Source organism: Plecotus auritus, assembly GCF_963455305.1.
Source record: "Plecotus auritus genome assembly, chromosome: 2".
Lineage (NCBI taxonomy): Eukaryota > Metazoa > Chordata > Mammalia > Chiroptera > Vespertilionidae > Plecotus > Plecotus auritus.
Genome location: NC_137771.1, coordinates 169,957,988 through 169,974,870, shown reverse-complemented (window position 1 = coordinate 169,974,870; position 16,883 = coordinate 169,957,988). Strand labels below are relative to the sequence as shown.

The window sequence follows — 16,883 nt, the reverse complement described above, 5'->3', positions numbered from 1 at the left end:
GAGCTAGTTCTGGAGGACCCGGCCCAGAACAGCACCTGGGCCCCTCGAAAGCCACAGGAACCGTTCGTCCAGAATAATAAACACAACAAGGCACACTGGTTACCATCCTGGCCTATGCAGAGATCACCTCTAGGAGCACGTTACACGGTGAGTCCATGGCAGCTCTCGGGAGACCTGGAAGGGACCACTGACACCAGGCCGACCACAGCACAGCCAGTGACCACCACACAGCCAGTGAGGGCCTGGTGGGAGCACGGTGGGAGAGGGCAGGTGGAGCCAGGCTGCGGGTCTGGAAAGCCTGGCTCCTGGAGAACTGCCTTTGGCCGTGACCTCCGACTGGGCAGCCACTAGGAGGTAGAGGTGGAGGGACCAGCTGGGTGGCTGCTCAAGTGGAAAGAAATGGGTCAAATCCAAGAGCCTTAGGGAAAAACAACAGAACTCAATGACTATTCCTATGTAAGCAAGGAAGGAAGAGAGAAGAGGCTAAAATGACACCAAGGATTCTGGGCTAGGAGCGGAACAATAGCCAAAAATGGAAGAATTGAGAAGCAGCGGGGGTTTCTGTCTGTCTGATGCTGAGGAAGGTGATCATGAGCTCAGGCATGGACGTGTGGACAATAAGGCACTCCATACAGGCTGGGGAGTAAGTCTGGGGTCGAGGCTCAGAAGGAGAAGCCCAGAGAGGGAAGGACAGTCAAAAGGAAAAGGTGGGAAGTGCTCTGTCAACACAGGCCTAAGAGGAGACACACAGAAAGGCGGTGATTGATCCGCAGGCAAAGTCCATGGCAGAGTCCCAGGACAATCTGAGATAATCTCAGTAGCTGAGCCGGAAGCGAGCGCTGGGAAGAGACAGCATGCCCAGCGCAGGAGCTGGGGTGACAGGAGAGGCAGGGTCTGGAGATTTGGGAGTGACAGGGGAAAACAGGCCTATAGCCAGTTCCAGGGGAGACCTGCAAGGCTTACTTAGCATCTCTGAGATTGGGAAGGATGAAAAGCCTGTGTCTGCATCAGACAGACCCTCCTTAGCAGGCAACTGCAGGGACAGCCAGGAGGGCCACCCTGGCCTCACCCCCCCCCACCCCCGCTAAGCACAAGGGGGTGCTGCTCCAGCCACTTAACATTCTCCTTTCTCCTCCCCTTCAGTCTATTTTAACCTTTGCAATGTGCACGCTCCCTTCTTTCCTTAAGATGCAGCTTCAGTGAGCCCTGGATCACCGCCCAGTGATCTCTTAAGCCACAACCCACAAACCTTGATAACAAAATAACTATGGCAACAATAACAGTGTTAATGATGCACAGACCCTCTGCTTTGTCAGGCCCCCAGGGGAGAGGGCAGCGCCAACTTCCGAACTGCTCCCTGCTCCGGGGCTGGGCCGGCTCTTTACATTCTAAGTCATTCCCTTTAGAAGTAGAAGAGAAAAAAAATCCCCTCTGTTCACCATGCAAACTCCTGATGGGCTGCAACAATTGCTTTCTTTCTGCTCCTGGACCCACAGCTTTAACAGGATTTGTATCAGGGCTGAGCTGCCCCGTGGGCTGGGCTGAGACCCATAAGCCATTCCCCCAGCGCAGAGCAAAGCAAAGCTTGGGAAGGATGGCCTCCCTTTGCTGCTGCTGGGGAATACAGGCCCCCAAAGGTCCCACTTCCATCAGAGAGCCAGTGCCCCCCCCCCATCAGAGTGCCCCCAGCCCCTGTCACAGTAGCACCTCGCTTAGAACACCAGGCCCCTCCATCCTCAAGCCCCTTCCCCCCAGCAGAGTACAAGGCCCTCTTCAGAGCCCAGCGGCCCCCGGGTCTCCGTCACAGGAGTCCTCACCCCACCTCCACCAAGTTGGGAGGCAATGGGGTCCAGGAAACTGGGTTCTCTCCTCATCTTCCAGACTCTCTGCAGTGTCCTCCTAACAGGGGTCTGCCCAAATCTGGGCCCCTCCAGCCTAGCAGCCCACTCTCATCTGCTCCCCTCGGGGTCCCCTACACACCCCAGGGTTCAACACCTGAACAGAGCACTGCTTCTGGAGTCAGACCCGGGTTCAGACCCAGGCGCCATCATTCATAGCAAGACCATCTCAGATGTCACTATACCTCCCAGGGTCATTTCCCCACCGTAGAGCCGAGGGGAAAATGCTGACACCTGCCTTGCGGGGTTGGCTGAGGATTAAGCGAGAAGAGAGGAGGGGAAGTACACAGGGAACCTAACGTAATGCTTGGCATACAGAAGTACATAATAATTGTAATTATCTGTAGTAGTACCATTAGCGAGATAATCAGAGACCGAGCAACGACAACAGTAAAATGGGCACCACCTCTTCCTCTCCGGGCCCAGGCTGCAATCAGGCAAAACAGCACATCAGGCAGGAAGACGCGTGCACGTACACACACTCAGCATCATAAAACCTGGGGCAAAACCCCTCTGCACAGCGACCCAGGCCAGAGGCGAGGCAGCACCTGCAGAACGTGCCCTCCAGGTTCCGTGCCCATTTGCCCCTCACAAAACCCGATGAGTGGGCACTGGCCTCCTCCTGCAGAGTGGAAACTGAGGCTCAGAGAGGCTAAATTACTCGTCAAGGCCGCACAGTAGGTAAGCAGTAGAGCTAGGACCAGAGCTTAGGTCTCCCAGCTCCTGCCCAGAGGAGGTGGTCTGCTTCTCTCAACCCACGCTCCCTGGACCAGGGCAACCTCCTTCCCAGGCAGGGCCCACCAAAACCGCCAGGAGAAGCCCTCCTCTTCCAGAATCCCATGGCGAGGAGAGTCCCAGCAGAGACTTCCACTAGCCCTCTGCTTCCTGCCAGCCCAGAGCACCGGGGGTCTGCCCTGATTATCAGGGTCCTGGGGCCATTAGCCCAGACCTGCTGTTAATCAGATCTCGTACAGAAGTCTGTGCCTCTTTCCACCACCCTCTCGCTCTAACACACAGCTCACACCAGCTCCTCTCTCTCCTCGTAAGCTCACCCACCAGCGCCACCAAACTAAAGAGATAAAGAGTCATACAATTCTGGAAAATAATCGTGAGGACAGTCCTTGTCACATTACACCCTCGGCTTTAAAAAGCTCTAGATCGCTGGGGCACGTGCCAGCACCCTCACGGTCTCTATAGCCAGGCAGGCTGTCTGTCCTCATAGATTCATTATTCAATGCAGATCCTGAAGCCAGAGTATTCAATTATGTAACAGCAGCTTGCTAAAGGAGGAAGATTTAAGGACAGAAGTTTAACATCTAGGAAAAAGGGTGGCGGGGGGGCTTGACCTTTTTGGCTTTGTCACCTGGAAAAAAAATACCCTTCTTATGATGGGGGCTGTGAAGAAACTAGTTTAATTTAGTGTAACCCACATTTTGCTCAAAATAGTTTTGAAATGTGAGAATCTAAAAGTCTAGATTCTTAAGAAGTTGGTGGTAAAGGGATCCAGGAAAAAGGTTAAAAACAGATGTCCTGAACCCAAGGTCAGAGAACTTGAGCTGGCTGAGAAGTTAGAGCTGGAGGTTTGGTGGAAAGAGCCGAGAAGCCCAAATGTGGTGCTGCCTTGGATGTTTGCAGGCTGTGTGACCTTGGACAAGTCCTCTCTCCTTCTCTGCGTATCAGTGTCTTCCTCTGTAAATGAAGGAGCTCAACGTGATTTCCAAAGTCTGTTCCGATTGTGGCATTTGGCAAATCTATTCTCACGACCCCTACCCGAGAAGCACTATTACACCTTCTGAAGCTGAGTTTCTCTGGACCCGTGGCCACCCACATTACAAGCCACACCTCTCGGTTTCCCTTGCAGCAAGTGTAGCTATGGGTCTAAATTTCTGCCCTGGGAATGTAAGCAGAAGTGTTATAGGAACTTTTAGGAACTGTCCCCAATAGACATCTGGCTTAAGTCTTCTTGGTCCCCTCCTCTTTCCTGTCAGTCCAGCTGAGACAAGGAGGAGAACGAACTTGCTAAAGGTGTGAAGTAACAAGACGGAAGACACCTGGGTCCCGGTGATATACTGGCCCTGGAACCCCTTTTCCAGGCTTCTACATTAGTGAATAACTGATCTTCTTAAGGCACTGTCATTCTGTGTTTTCTAGCACACATACAAACAGATTTTGAGTATCAACTGGAACAGAAGCTTTAACTAGAAGGATATATTAACAGCTGCTCCAGTTGGGATATTTCAAAGTATCAAAGGCATTAAGCCATGCATTAGACTTCAGATACATTGTAATAAGGAAAGAGACAGATAGGATATCAAGGGTTTGATTTACTATGTGCCTGCTAGTTATCCAGATTTCACCTTGCCTGTTCTTATCGGGTATCTTGGTCACCTGGTGACAGCTACCCACCAATAAGAGGACATTTAGCTAGTAACCAGCCTATTTCCCTACAGCCTCAGCCCTTTGCTAGTAAGGGAACCAGAAGGCCAGGACATCCCTTGCAGCCCCCAGGCTTTAGTTGAGCTGGTTGGTTCCCCAATACAGGACTCCTCTCAACATTCTTCACATTCCAGCCTCCAGGTAGCCCCCCAGAGCCAAGGACTCAAACTCTCCTGAAGCTGCTCAACCTCGTGGGGCCCAGGGACGTGGGGGAACTAACCATGTTCATACACAGAAGTCCCTGTCCTCCACCCTACCTTTTCTTTTTGGATAGCTCCCGTCATTAGAAAGTTCAAATTCTCCCCTCCCTCACCATTCTGTCAGCTTATCCCACTCTGAAGATAGCAAACACATTCCCTCTTAGGACTCTGTAGGTGAAATATCCCAGTCCCTCAGGTGTGCGTGCCTTCAAGTCCCGCACTGTTGCAAAGGACCTGCCCTAGACACAGCCATGCTCCTGACTCTCAGAGCTAACCCAACGCTGGGAGCAGCGAGTCACAGCCTGAAAAGACTAATGTGCTACATTACACTATAATTTATTTCGGGAAATAAATACCTATGCTTTCATAATTCAAAATAACAGGAAATTAATCTCAACGCAAATCTTGACTGGTGGGTTACAGTGTTAAAAAATAAGAAAGCTGAGCTTGGCCGGCATGGCTCAGTGGTTGAGTGTCAACCCATGAACCAGGAGTTCATGGTTTAATTCTCGGTCAAGGGCACATGCTCAGGTTGCGGGCTCAATCCCCAGAGAGGGGCGTGCAGGAGGCAGCGGATCAATGATTCTCTCTCATCATTGATGTTTTCATCTCTCTCTCCCTCTCCCTTCCTGTCTGAAATCAATAAAAATATGTTGATAAAATTAAAATGTTGAGAAACGCCATTAGTGAATCTCTTAAAATATGGTGTTCAATTGTCTGTCACATAGTGCTGGCAAAAGCCTGAACTAGTACAATTCTTTTGGAAAGCTACTTGGCACAGTTTATCAAGTATCTTAGCAGTATTTATGCTCCTTGACTGGGTAATTCCACTTTTGGGAATGTGTCCTGAGGAAATGAGTGGAGGTCTGACACAGATATGACTCACATGGTCCTACTCACAGGAGACAAGAGTTGTAAACAGCCTAAGTACCCAACATTGGAGGAATGGTTACTTAGAGTAAGACACTAGACAGAATAATAGAGCCATTTAAATGATGTTTCCAAAGACTGTGCAATGAAAAAGAAAATACTTGTTTTAATGTTAAGTTTTAAAAGATAGAATTCAAAATATGCCTGATATGAATATAACTACATGTAAAATGATGCTCAGAAAAAGACTAGAAGAAAAAAAAAATGTAGCAAAGTAAGACTTTGTCCTTGGAGAGATTTTTATTCTTCCCCTTTGTCTATTTTTCTAACTTGCTATAATAGGTAAAAATTACCTCCATTTGGCCAACATCGTAGAAATAATTAACAACCTCAAAGTATCTCCCCACATGAAAATATAACTGCGCAGTGGGGAAGCCTTGACTAAGGAACCAATGCTAACATCACCAGTAATGGGTCAAATGGATCTCATACGCCTCCTGACAGAATGAGCTAAAGAGAAACATCATCAAAAACCAAAAGAGGGGACATTCTTAAAAAATGTCAAGGTCATAAAAGACAGAGACTGAGAAACTGGTCCAGCTTAAAGGAGATTAAAGAGCTCAGACAACTAAATTCAACTTGTGGTTCTGTACTGAGTCCTGAGCCAAAACGCCACATTCCTGATTTTTATCACTGTGGTATGGTTATGTAAGAGAATGTCCTTGCCTTTTAAGAAATACTGAAGGCCCTGGCTGGTGTGGCTCAGATGGCTGAGCATCATCTTGTGCACCGAAAGGCTGCTGGTTCGATTTCCTGTCGGGGTACATGCCTGGGTTGAGGGCTCAATCTCTGGTAGGGGGTGTGCAGGAGGCAGCCTATTGATGTTTTACTCTCACTTTTATGTTTTTCTCTCTCCCTCTTCCTTCTTCTCTCTCTAAAAATCAACAAAAAGATCTTAAAAAAAAAAACCAAAAAGAAATACTGAAGTATCACAGGGAGCAAAAGAACATCATCTCTGTACACTTTATTTTTGTAGAGGGAAAGTATCATAAAACAAATGAGATAAAACGTTAGTATTTGTGGAATATGGGTAAAGGGCAGGCAGGAATCCTTTGTATTCTTGAAACTCTTCTATCAGTCTGAAATTATTTCAAAATTAGAGCTAGGGGGAAAAAGTTACCTAAAGACAAAAACAGAGATGCCAAGAACACCTTCCACAGGCCTTTGATAAACTTCCACCACCCGACAAGTGCTCACTGGCACTCTCCACATAAGAGCAGTGCTGAGCTGCCTGAATTCACTTCCAGCTGCTGTCTGCTCCTCTGCTCACCTGACATTATGTAATTTTTATAAGAACCATCATATGGAATCTGAAAAGTATTTGCATTCAACACATACCTAGAATGTCTTGGATGAGAGAGATATAGAAAAGAACACTGATTTTAAAATATGAGTAATTTATGCCCCTTGAAAGGGCAAAGGTTGAGCATCTGTCTCCAACCACCATGGCTAAACACCATTCTTTACAAGGAGTGGGGTCTAACCTCAAACCAAGTTTGGGAATTTCACCAGCATTGCTTCTCAGTGTTCAAATGTCTACCCAGCAGCCTTCAAAATAAAAACTATCACCATAAGACCCTGAATGGCACGTGTGTGTGTGTGAGAGGGGGGGGGGGGGGGGGAACGGATTGGCCCTGGGATGTGGGACCCCTCCCCCCCACTAGCTGAGTGAGCTACATGTGCTTATCCTATATAATAAAAGGCTAATATGCAAATTGACCGAACGGCGGAACAACCGATGGCTATGACTTGCACTGACCACCAGGGGGCAGATGCTCAACGCAGGAGCTGCCCCCTGGTGGTCAGTGCACTCCCACAGGGGGAGCACCACTCAGCCAGAAGCTGGGCTCACGGCTGGCAAGTGCAGTGGTGGTGGTGGGAGCCTCTTTGCCTCCGTGGCAGTGCTAAGGATGTCCGCCTGACAGCTTAGGCCCGCTCCCCATCAGTTGGACATCCCCTGAGGGCTCCTGGACTGCGAGAGGGCGCAGGCCGGGCTGAGGGACCCCCTCCCCAGTGCCCAAATTTCGTGCACCGGGCCTCTAGTTAAGAATAAGAGAGAAGGAGAAAAGTAGTTGGCAAGGAATAGAACCTAAGGGCAGATTCTTTCACTTCAAAATCCAGGGCCTAGCCATCAGCCCAGGATCATGATAACAGCTGAAGTAGAGAGTGCTTATTGTGTGACCAGGAGCAAGCTAAGCAGTTCACATGATTAATTTAATTATCTTGGCAAGTGAATGAAGTAGGCACCTCTGTTATACCTATTTTATAGAGAAGGAAACTGAGACTGAAAGGTGTTTAGAAACTTGCTCAGCATCACACAGCATGTAGGATGAGAGCTGTGACTCAGACCCAAGTCTGACAGACGCTGGCACGCGAGTGGAGCACAAAGACAGCAGATTGCTGGAGCCATGCACCACTGGCTGCTTGCTCCTGTAAATACAGGGTGTCCCCCAAAATGTATTCACACTTTGAATAATTATTAATTCCAATGGGTTACATCTGAAAAGAAAGAAACATCCATTGAGCTATGAGCTGTTAAAGTGTGTACACATTTTGTGGGGACACCCTGTACAAAGCCAGCTGTGCTTCTTATATTTTTGCTTCCTTTAAAAACCACACTTTATACATACAGTATGGTGTCCCCTCCCCCAAAGTCCCTGCAGCACAAATGTGGCCGTCAACAAGGGACAATGGGCGAGGGGGACAGCACAACTGATCCGAGAGCTTATAAAAACAGGTTTTCTTATCCTGAAATTGCAACCGCGGTGCATTTAACCAGGACTTAGGCCCGAAAGCCCTAATGTTTTGGAAAAACCTCTCTGAGTGCCAAGAGGGCTTGGCTCGCTGCCAGCCTGGGCACATGTGACACAGGCTAACGAGCAAGGGCTGGTGGAACGACAGTGAACTAGGCAGCAGGGAGGGAGGAAGAGCAGGTGAATTCTCACTCCAGAAATCCAACTCTGCCTCAAAGCTCCGATCGTTGATAAGAAAACAATTCAGGTGCTCATGACCCATGTGTACATTGAGCTTTTACACACATTATCGCCTTCAATCCTTCAGAGTTGAGAGCCTCAGCCAGCGTTTTCCACCCCGCAGGCCTTAACCCAAGAGCCGAGTCATAAAATCAATTCAGTGAGTTACCACCTGCATTTTTTAATGACATTAAATAGAAACATCGGTGTGGCAAATACTAAGTATTCAGTGAAATGTATCTGTTATATTTATATACATATGCTCTTGGCTATAATTATTAAATGTATAATTATTCTTGCAGGGGTTGCAGTAAAAATGTTTGAAAAACAACTATAAATAATCTGTGTGGGATGTGGTACTATCCCCACTTTGCAGATGTGAAAACCAAGGCTCAAAGGAGTTAAGGGATGGGCCTTGGGTGAAGTCCCCATGGCAGCACCAGGACTCAGACAGGGTGTTGTGAGCACAGATCCCATGCTCTTCTCTTTGCCCATCAATGTGAATACTTCCCGCTGATGTCCCTCGAGCTCCCTCCCACTCCCTACAGCTCACCCAGAACGAGACCCAGAGGCCAGAAAGTTTGCTTTCCCTTCCCATCTAGCTACTGGATGTGAGCACCTGAAAAGCGCTGTATTGACAGCCTGATCCATCTTTCCCCTCTGCCTGCAAGCCCGCAGTTCCCCAGGTGCCTTCAGAGAAAAGCAAAATCTGCACATGCTCAGCCAGGTGATGCCTCACGGTATCACTTGTGTGTGTGGCCCGAGACATGGGCAGAACTTGGGCTGCACCACTCAGTGGAGAGCAGCACCCTTGGCCACCCAAATATCATCCACCCCGTAAACTGAATGCTGTTAACTTATCAATGTGTCTGGTTGGTAGCTGCACAACAGCTCTAAGTACAGGCTTTTCAGAAATACAGATTCCTGAGCCTTATCCTGGAAGTAAATCCATATTTAGACACACTCCCTTTTGGTGGCTTGGATCCATAGCCAGGCTGGAAAACCTCTACCACTGGCCCGTCTTTTAAAAACCCGCTTTCTGGTCCCCATGCCACTCTTTCCTTCACAGCCAGAATTTCCCATCTCCCGTGCTCTCCTATCCACTCCTCATCCCTCTCAGATCTGCCCCACCACCAGAAAGGTTCTCGATGGGGGTTCAACAATAACCTCCACATGGATAACCTTACAGGCACCTCCAGTTCTCGGTTTGTTCAACCTCTTGAACCTGGGGGAACACTCTGGGTCCCCCTTCTACCTCTCCAGCCACCCTTCCTGTCTTCTTTGGAAACCCTCCTCTCCCTCGCCTTTAAATGTTGAGGGTCCCTGGGGCTCACCCGGTCCACCTTCTCCTTCCCCTCTGCCCTCTCCCCCAGGGGTCTGGCCACCTCCCAGGCAGCACCCCTAAATTCACATCTCCAGCCCAGGCCTCCCTTCTGAGCACCACACCCTCACATCCTATATTGAGCATATTTCAAAGTGTTATTGAACTCTTTCATAAGGGACCCACAAAAATAAAAGTTACATCAAAAGAGGATATAAGAAAAGGTTAAAAAAAGATTTAAAAAAAGAAGTTATAAGAAAGTAATATGCATGACTGGTTTTTAAAAAAGGATCCTGATACAAGACTGCTAAATTAGATACCAAACTGGTGAATGTCCTGCAGGGCGGTAACCTGCAGGTCTCTCTTCTCTACCAAACAGAAATCATTTGCATCTTCTCTAACTTCACGGAAGCTGGGTCCTAAAGGATAGTAAGCAAAGTTACCTTCTCCAGAGCACCTGAGGGGGCTTCTTAGACAATGCTGCTGCAGTGTGACATTAAAAAGTCACTAAATCATCTTTTATTTCCAAAATTTGGGATATTTTTCCTTTTCCCTGGGGTGTATGAATTTGGATGGGGACATATAACATCTTCATTTTCCTTCACGATGAATGTAGGTAACAAACAGTAACACTGGCAGTACCTGTGGCTTTGCCATCAACACTTCCTCGTCACATTACAGTTGGTGTAGATGTCTTGAAGCACTGTTTAAGCTACTTAAAATGATAGAATTTAGCAAACCTAACACCAGATCTTCTCATATGATATAAACAAAGAAATATAGATGTTCTTTTATCACGTATTTGCTATATTTTGATAACTGTATTTCAATATCTCTGGTTTCCTTTATAACTCTATGGGTTGTTTTACACATTTTTCTAAGAAAGGCCCCACAAGTCCTCCGAGAAGCCTTTCCTGACTCCCTGCACTAGGGGAGGGACCCCTGTCACACTTTCTCTTCCCACCTCAGGCTTCTTCCTTCCAGCACTTTCTATCTGAATTAAATAACAAATCAGTGGTTCTCCCACTAAGCAATGGGACAAAGGGCTGGTGTCAATCTTATTTATCATCATGTCCCCAATGCCTTAGCATGGTAGGTCTGACTCCTAAGAGACTCCCAAGAAATATGTTGTTTGTTTGTTTGTTTGTTTTTTAAAAAGGACCTGTTGAATGAATGAGGATCTGTGACACATGGAGCATGCAGATCATGGCACACATTCCTTTCAGATAAGGACCCAGGACCTTGCAAGGTGAGACCCTTCATAGAGCAAACCTGCTTGTTCCCCAGAGCCTGCCCTACTTGGCCCAACAGCAGAGCTTCCAGCCAAGCCCATGTCTCGGCTCTGTGCTAAATCACCTTTATGTGTAAGCCCCAGCTTAGAGCCCTCGACCTGGATCCCCGTTAATACTTTCCAAGGCAAGGATTAAAGGATCTGCTCATGAATTAAAGACATCTGCTCATGCCAGGGGGTTGGAGGAGCGGTCGGATTCTTTGGGGGGATGGATTCCTACTCCCACCCCAGCCAGCTATAATGAGTTGGAAACTCCGAAGCCAGGCCCAGGCTCACCATCAGGCCATCCGGGAAAACAGAGCCCATCAAACTGGGGACTCCGTATGACCCTGGGGAACCAAAAGGCTCTTCTAACTCCACACTCAGTGTGAGTGTTTAGCCCGCACCACATGACTACACAGCTAATTACTTAGACGTGGTCGTACACGGGCATGTGGGAAGAGGCCCTGTTGGACCTAAGGTGGTCAGAGGGAACAGCAAACTGGAGCTAAGAAGGGAGTGATAAGAAAGGTGGGACGACTGTCCATCCAGCTGGCAGCCCCTGCTCCCCTACTCAGGCCATCAGGGAGCTAAAGAGCAAGTTTCATGGGCACCCCAGGAAAATGGCTGGTGTTGCTATTTCAGAAAATAGCACCTAGCAACCTGGCTGCTTAATCACTCAGCTGAGCCCCTGAGAACTATTGCTGTGTCTCAACCCTCTGTCTATCCCTCCACCTTCCAGGCCACACCCCTGCTCTTGTCTGATGCTCTATCTCCTTCCACCTCTCTATCCACCCACCCATCACTCTCGATGGGGAACAGCATTTAATCCCCTTATCTCCCCCAGTTAACATGAGAATTAAGACTACACAGATGTGAAATATGTGGAAATGCTTTGCAAACTCGAAAGCCTTCTTTAAATGTACCAGGTTTTGAGGAACCTCCATACCAGAGTGCCTATGGAAAATGAAAACCCCTCACATGTACGGCTCCAGTGAGCGCTGCAGGATGGGCCAGGTGCTGGGCCAGGCAATGGGGAACATTGCGCTCCTCCCCTTCCCCACTGGGATCTAGGATGCCAGGTGTGGAAAAAAAAAAAAAGAAGAAGTGGGGGGAGGGGGCCAAATAAACCATCAAAGTCTGGGTAATGTAAGAGAACTCAGGCTGTCCTTACAGCCCATGCATCACTCTCAGGCCCACTGTGATTCAGACAGCCTCCAAAACCTACCACAATGGCCTAGCAAGACACAAGAGCCCTACAGAACAAAACCACAATGCTGGGCGAAGCCTCCGGGGAGGCAGTGTGGTTGGTCTATCCATTCTCAAGAGAGGATCCACTTTCAGAAGAAAGGAGAGAGGAACAAAGAGCACTTAAATCCTTAGCCCCTCTGCAATCCTCCCCCCCCCCCCCATCCCCCTCAGGGGCAAGGAGCGAGGCAAGAGCCAGCTCCAAGGAACTGTGATAGAAAGAATGCCAGCAGCACAGGGCGTCCCCATCCATGTCTCATCTTGACCTCTGCTCACACCCGCTCTGGCCATTCACTGTCCACCGCCTCCTCCTAACTGGCTTCCCCAGCACCTTCGCTGGCAACTTGAGATGAAAGCTATGGCTCCCATTTATTGGGCTCCCAGGTGCCAAGCACTGTGCTGGGTGCTTCCTGTATTATTTCTGACCCTTTCCACTCTGCAAGGTGGATATTATGGCCACCATTTACAAACGGGAAAACTGAGGCAGGCCCCAAGGTCACACAGCTCCTGAGTGTCCAGCTGGCTAAAAGCCCACGTTCTTTCCACTCCATCCCACTAGATAACAGAGAAGTAAGAGGAATAAAGTGTTGTTCTGAGAAAATTAATCCGACTCTCCCATTCCAACCCTTGCTATTCAAAGGGCAGCTTTCATCATGTCTCTCCATTATCTACAGAATCGAGTCCCCAAAGGCGGCATTTAAGCTTCTTTACCATCCACTCTTGCAGTCTTATTCCCCAGTTCCCAGACTCAAATCCTTCCTACCAGCCAGCCAGGCCCACCTCGCCTCATTGCCCACATTTCTGTCTGGAAAGGTTTCCTTTCTCTGTGGGCAACACGAATTCCTTCAACCAAGCATGGACTGGGGATGACTGCATGCCAGGGCCTGGGCTAGGTGCTGGGGACACAACAGCCAGCACAGGGAGGATCCACTGCCACAGAGCTCAGTCTGCCCTCCTTGTGAGGCGTGAGCCCTTGGCGGCCCACAGCCTGGCGTTTGCCCGAATCCACAGCACTCAGTGTTTGCCACTCATTCAGCACTCGGCCATTCCCCCAACTTATATGCCAGTTCTGCTTTAAATCTTCCTCTGCAATATGTTTATTTCTGTGGGAAAAGTGCACTCCAGGTTCCAAACAGCATTATAAATGGCAATTAGGTGCCAGGCCAGCCCACAGAAGCCTATTAAATATATAATGTAGACTCTAAATACGCACATGAAAAGCTCTGCAGGAGAGACAGGCAAACATCTCCTGCTTCCTGCACCTCCGCCCACCAGGTTCTGAGCTTCAAGCCACCATCAGGGGAAGAGGCCCCAGCAGAGGCTTTGGAGGAGGGAAGCAGGTGGGGGGCCTGGGATGACAGAGATGGAGTGGGAAGAACCCTGATTTATAATCAGGAGCCTGGCTCTAATCCCAGCTCTGCCTTTAGAAACGGGGTGGCCTTGAGTGAGTCCCTTCCCTCTCAAAGCCTCACTTTTCTTTTACAAAAGGAGAGAGCTGGGTTGGATCAGCAGTTCTCAGACTTTTGAATCTCACAGCTCGGCAGGATATATTTTAATATATATGTATATATGTATATGTTTAAATATAATGTATAATGTGATATATATGTATATATGTATATATATGTGTGTGTGTATATATAGTAGCAAGAAAAGACTTTTAAAAAATCCCAGTATACCATCACGACTTTCATTTTTCAAAAGGATACTGTAAACCACTCCCTATCCCCAAATATGGACATCATCTCAGGAGAATGAACAAGTTTTTAAACTGAAAATATTTGGATTCATGAAAAAAACCATTCACCATTGTCATTTTTCCCACTTGTCTGTGGACCAGTGAAAACGTCACCACAGCCCAGCTCCAGGACTTGCCCAGCGGTAGCAGGGAGCTGAGCCGGACAGCAGGAGGGGTCAGTCAGCCACAGGCGTGAGGACAGAACAGCTCAGCCTCCTCAGCTGCAGGCCCTGAGGGCAGAGACACCCAGCCAGGAAGGACTGGAAGTCACTCGTCCCAAGTGCTGACTGGGACTCCTTCTACCCCAATATTCTTCTGGAAGGCTGAGGCCCCCAAAAGAACCTTTTCAAAAATGTTCCCTTATTAACTTTTCTGAGCAAAAACTAACATATATTCACGTACAACGCTAGGAAAACGCAGAGGAGCATAAGCGAAGAAGTAAGCAAGAGTCATCCACAACTCCGCCTTCCTGACCAACCACTGTTCCTTTTGCTGCACGGATAATTCCTCCCACAGGTACCTGGAATTTGGTTCTGCCTCTGCTTTTCCCCTTCTTATCACACTAGAAAACCTTCCCATACCCTTAGACATCCTTCATTAGCATCACAGAATATCTTCATAATACACATAGCATTCTAGTAAATATAAATATTCTTCATAAACATGACTTCCCATGGTATGGACAGGGCCAAAAGTCATTTAACCATGCCACTATTATTGAGCATGTATACTATTTCCATATTTTTGCTATTAAAAACATGTGGTGGGTGTACATGCTGTCCATGAAACTCTATAGACTCCTTTATACTTCTTTATATGGTTCAGGTCACAGTCCAGTGCGCTGTGCATATATCAGCCCTCAGTAAATATTGAGTGAACAAAGAAACTCGATCCACTCCCAGGACCTGGAAGCCCTTACCAGAGGAACACCGAGTTTAGATTTACAGAAGCCCACCCTCCTGTCCACCAGCCACTCCCCACTGACGGTGCACCTATGCCTCACACCTGCTAAGCCACGCTGAGGATCCCCAGGTTCTCGTGTTCTCAGCAAATCTAACCGCTCTTCTGAACCCCTGGGTGGAGGGCACCTGCAGACCTAAATGGCTGACTCCCACACACCCTCCAGACTGCTCACCCACTGCCTCTGGAAAGCCATGGCTAACCCTTCCTCTGAATGAATGGATGGCTCCCCTTCAGGGGAGGCTTCCAGCCCTTCAGATATTAGTCTTCACTGTTCTGTCTTAATTTACTCACAGGACTGACTCCTCTGCCGACCCACGGCAACACAGGATGGCAGGGACAATGTGTAGTTTGCTCTCCACCCAAAATCCAACCCAGCGCCCAACAATGTGGTTGATAAATATTTGTTGAATGGAACTTCTTTCCAGTCGCATTCCCAAGCCCTTTATTTTCACAGGAGGGAGGGGGGAAGGAAGAAGGCAGGAAAACAGGACCTCCTGTAACAGCCCAAGGGCAAAGACCTGAGAGGAAATCGCACCAGAGATGGTCCCTTCTGCACCCTCCGGGACCTGCCTAGCCCAGAGGCCAGCCAGGGCCAGCTGGCTCCAGGGAACAGATGCAAGCCATCGTCAAGCACACAGAGACACTGGTGAAGTGACTCTGCCCCACGCCATCCTGGTTCTCTCCCAGAGGGAGAATGGTCAGACTAGGGCCGAGGTCGGCAAACTGCGGCTCGAGAGCCACATGCGGCTCTTTGGCCCCTTGAGTGTGGCTCTTCCACAAAATACCACGGCCTGGGAGAGTCTATTTTGAAGAAGTGGCATTAGAAGAAGTTTAAGTTTAAAAAATTTGGCTCTCAAAAGAAATTTCAATTGTTGTACTGTTGATATTTGGCTCTGTTGACTAATGAGTTTGCCGACCACTGGACTAGGGGGATAGGGAGCTTCCTTCCCACCTACTTCCAGACAACTAGAAGAAGGGCCACACCCCACTGGGGATCCCAAAAGGGCAGGGCATTGGGAGATGGAAGTACTGAAACCAATTCAATCCACACGATTTTTTTCCCTCATGTTTGCCCAGCATCCTTGCCACACCCAAAAGGGGAGAAAAAAAAAACTTGAAAAATCTGGGTTGGAGAGGGTGTCAGCAGCAGGAAGTTCCTTGAAACTTCGGGGAAAAAAGAAGCCAAGATGGTCTTAAAATAGGGAGACCAGAAGTCAAGGGAAAATGTGGAAGGAGACCCTCACATTATCCCATCACACATCCACAGGAACACTAAGGCAACGCCAAGGCCAACCCTGGCAGCTCTGGACCCTGTGGGCACACCCATTCAGACCTCTCCCAGAGGCATCACACACACGGAGCAAACTCCTCTTGGAGAGCCCGCCACTCCCAGCACCCGGGACCACCCCTCCTCCACTCTTGTATGATTTTGCAGTTTACAGAGCTCCCTCCCCGGATTTCTCATCCAACCCCCGGGGCAACCTTGCGAGGTGGGTATCTTTATCGTTCCCATTTCAAGGATGAGGAGACTAAATCAGATACATGAAATGATACATGATTAAACGATACACGCGTCACACAGCCAGAAAGTGGCCGAGGTTGGAGCCAGCCTCATTTGGGTGCAGGGGCAGAACTCTCCGCGGGCGGGGACCAGGTGTGGACCGGCGGTTTCCCAGCCGCCCAGGGTTGACACCAAGAACACAAGGTTTCCGGCAGTGCGGGTGGAAAGCACCCCTTTCCCACACGGCACTCACACAGGTGCAGGGCCGGAGTCTGGGGCGCGGCGCACCCTATCCCAACCCGCGGGCGTCCCGCCCCAGCCGGCAGCCGCCCCCTGACCTGCACCCCCGCGAAGTTGTGTCCCCCGCGCTAGTACCCTGCGAGGGATCGCCCAGCGCCTTCGGGCT

General features: G+C 49.0%; 1 protein-coding gene across 2 annotated transcripts in view; it reads right to left on the bottom strand.

Annotated features, from left to right (window-relative positions):
* The window catches only part of PDIA5 (protein disulfide isomerase family A member 5), an 89,614-nt gene that overhangs the window by 72,369 nt on the left and 362 nt on the right, over positions 1 to 16,883 (bottom strand). The gene's annotated exons all lie outside the window — the stretch shown is intronic.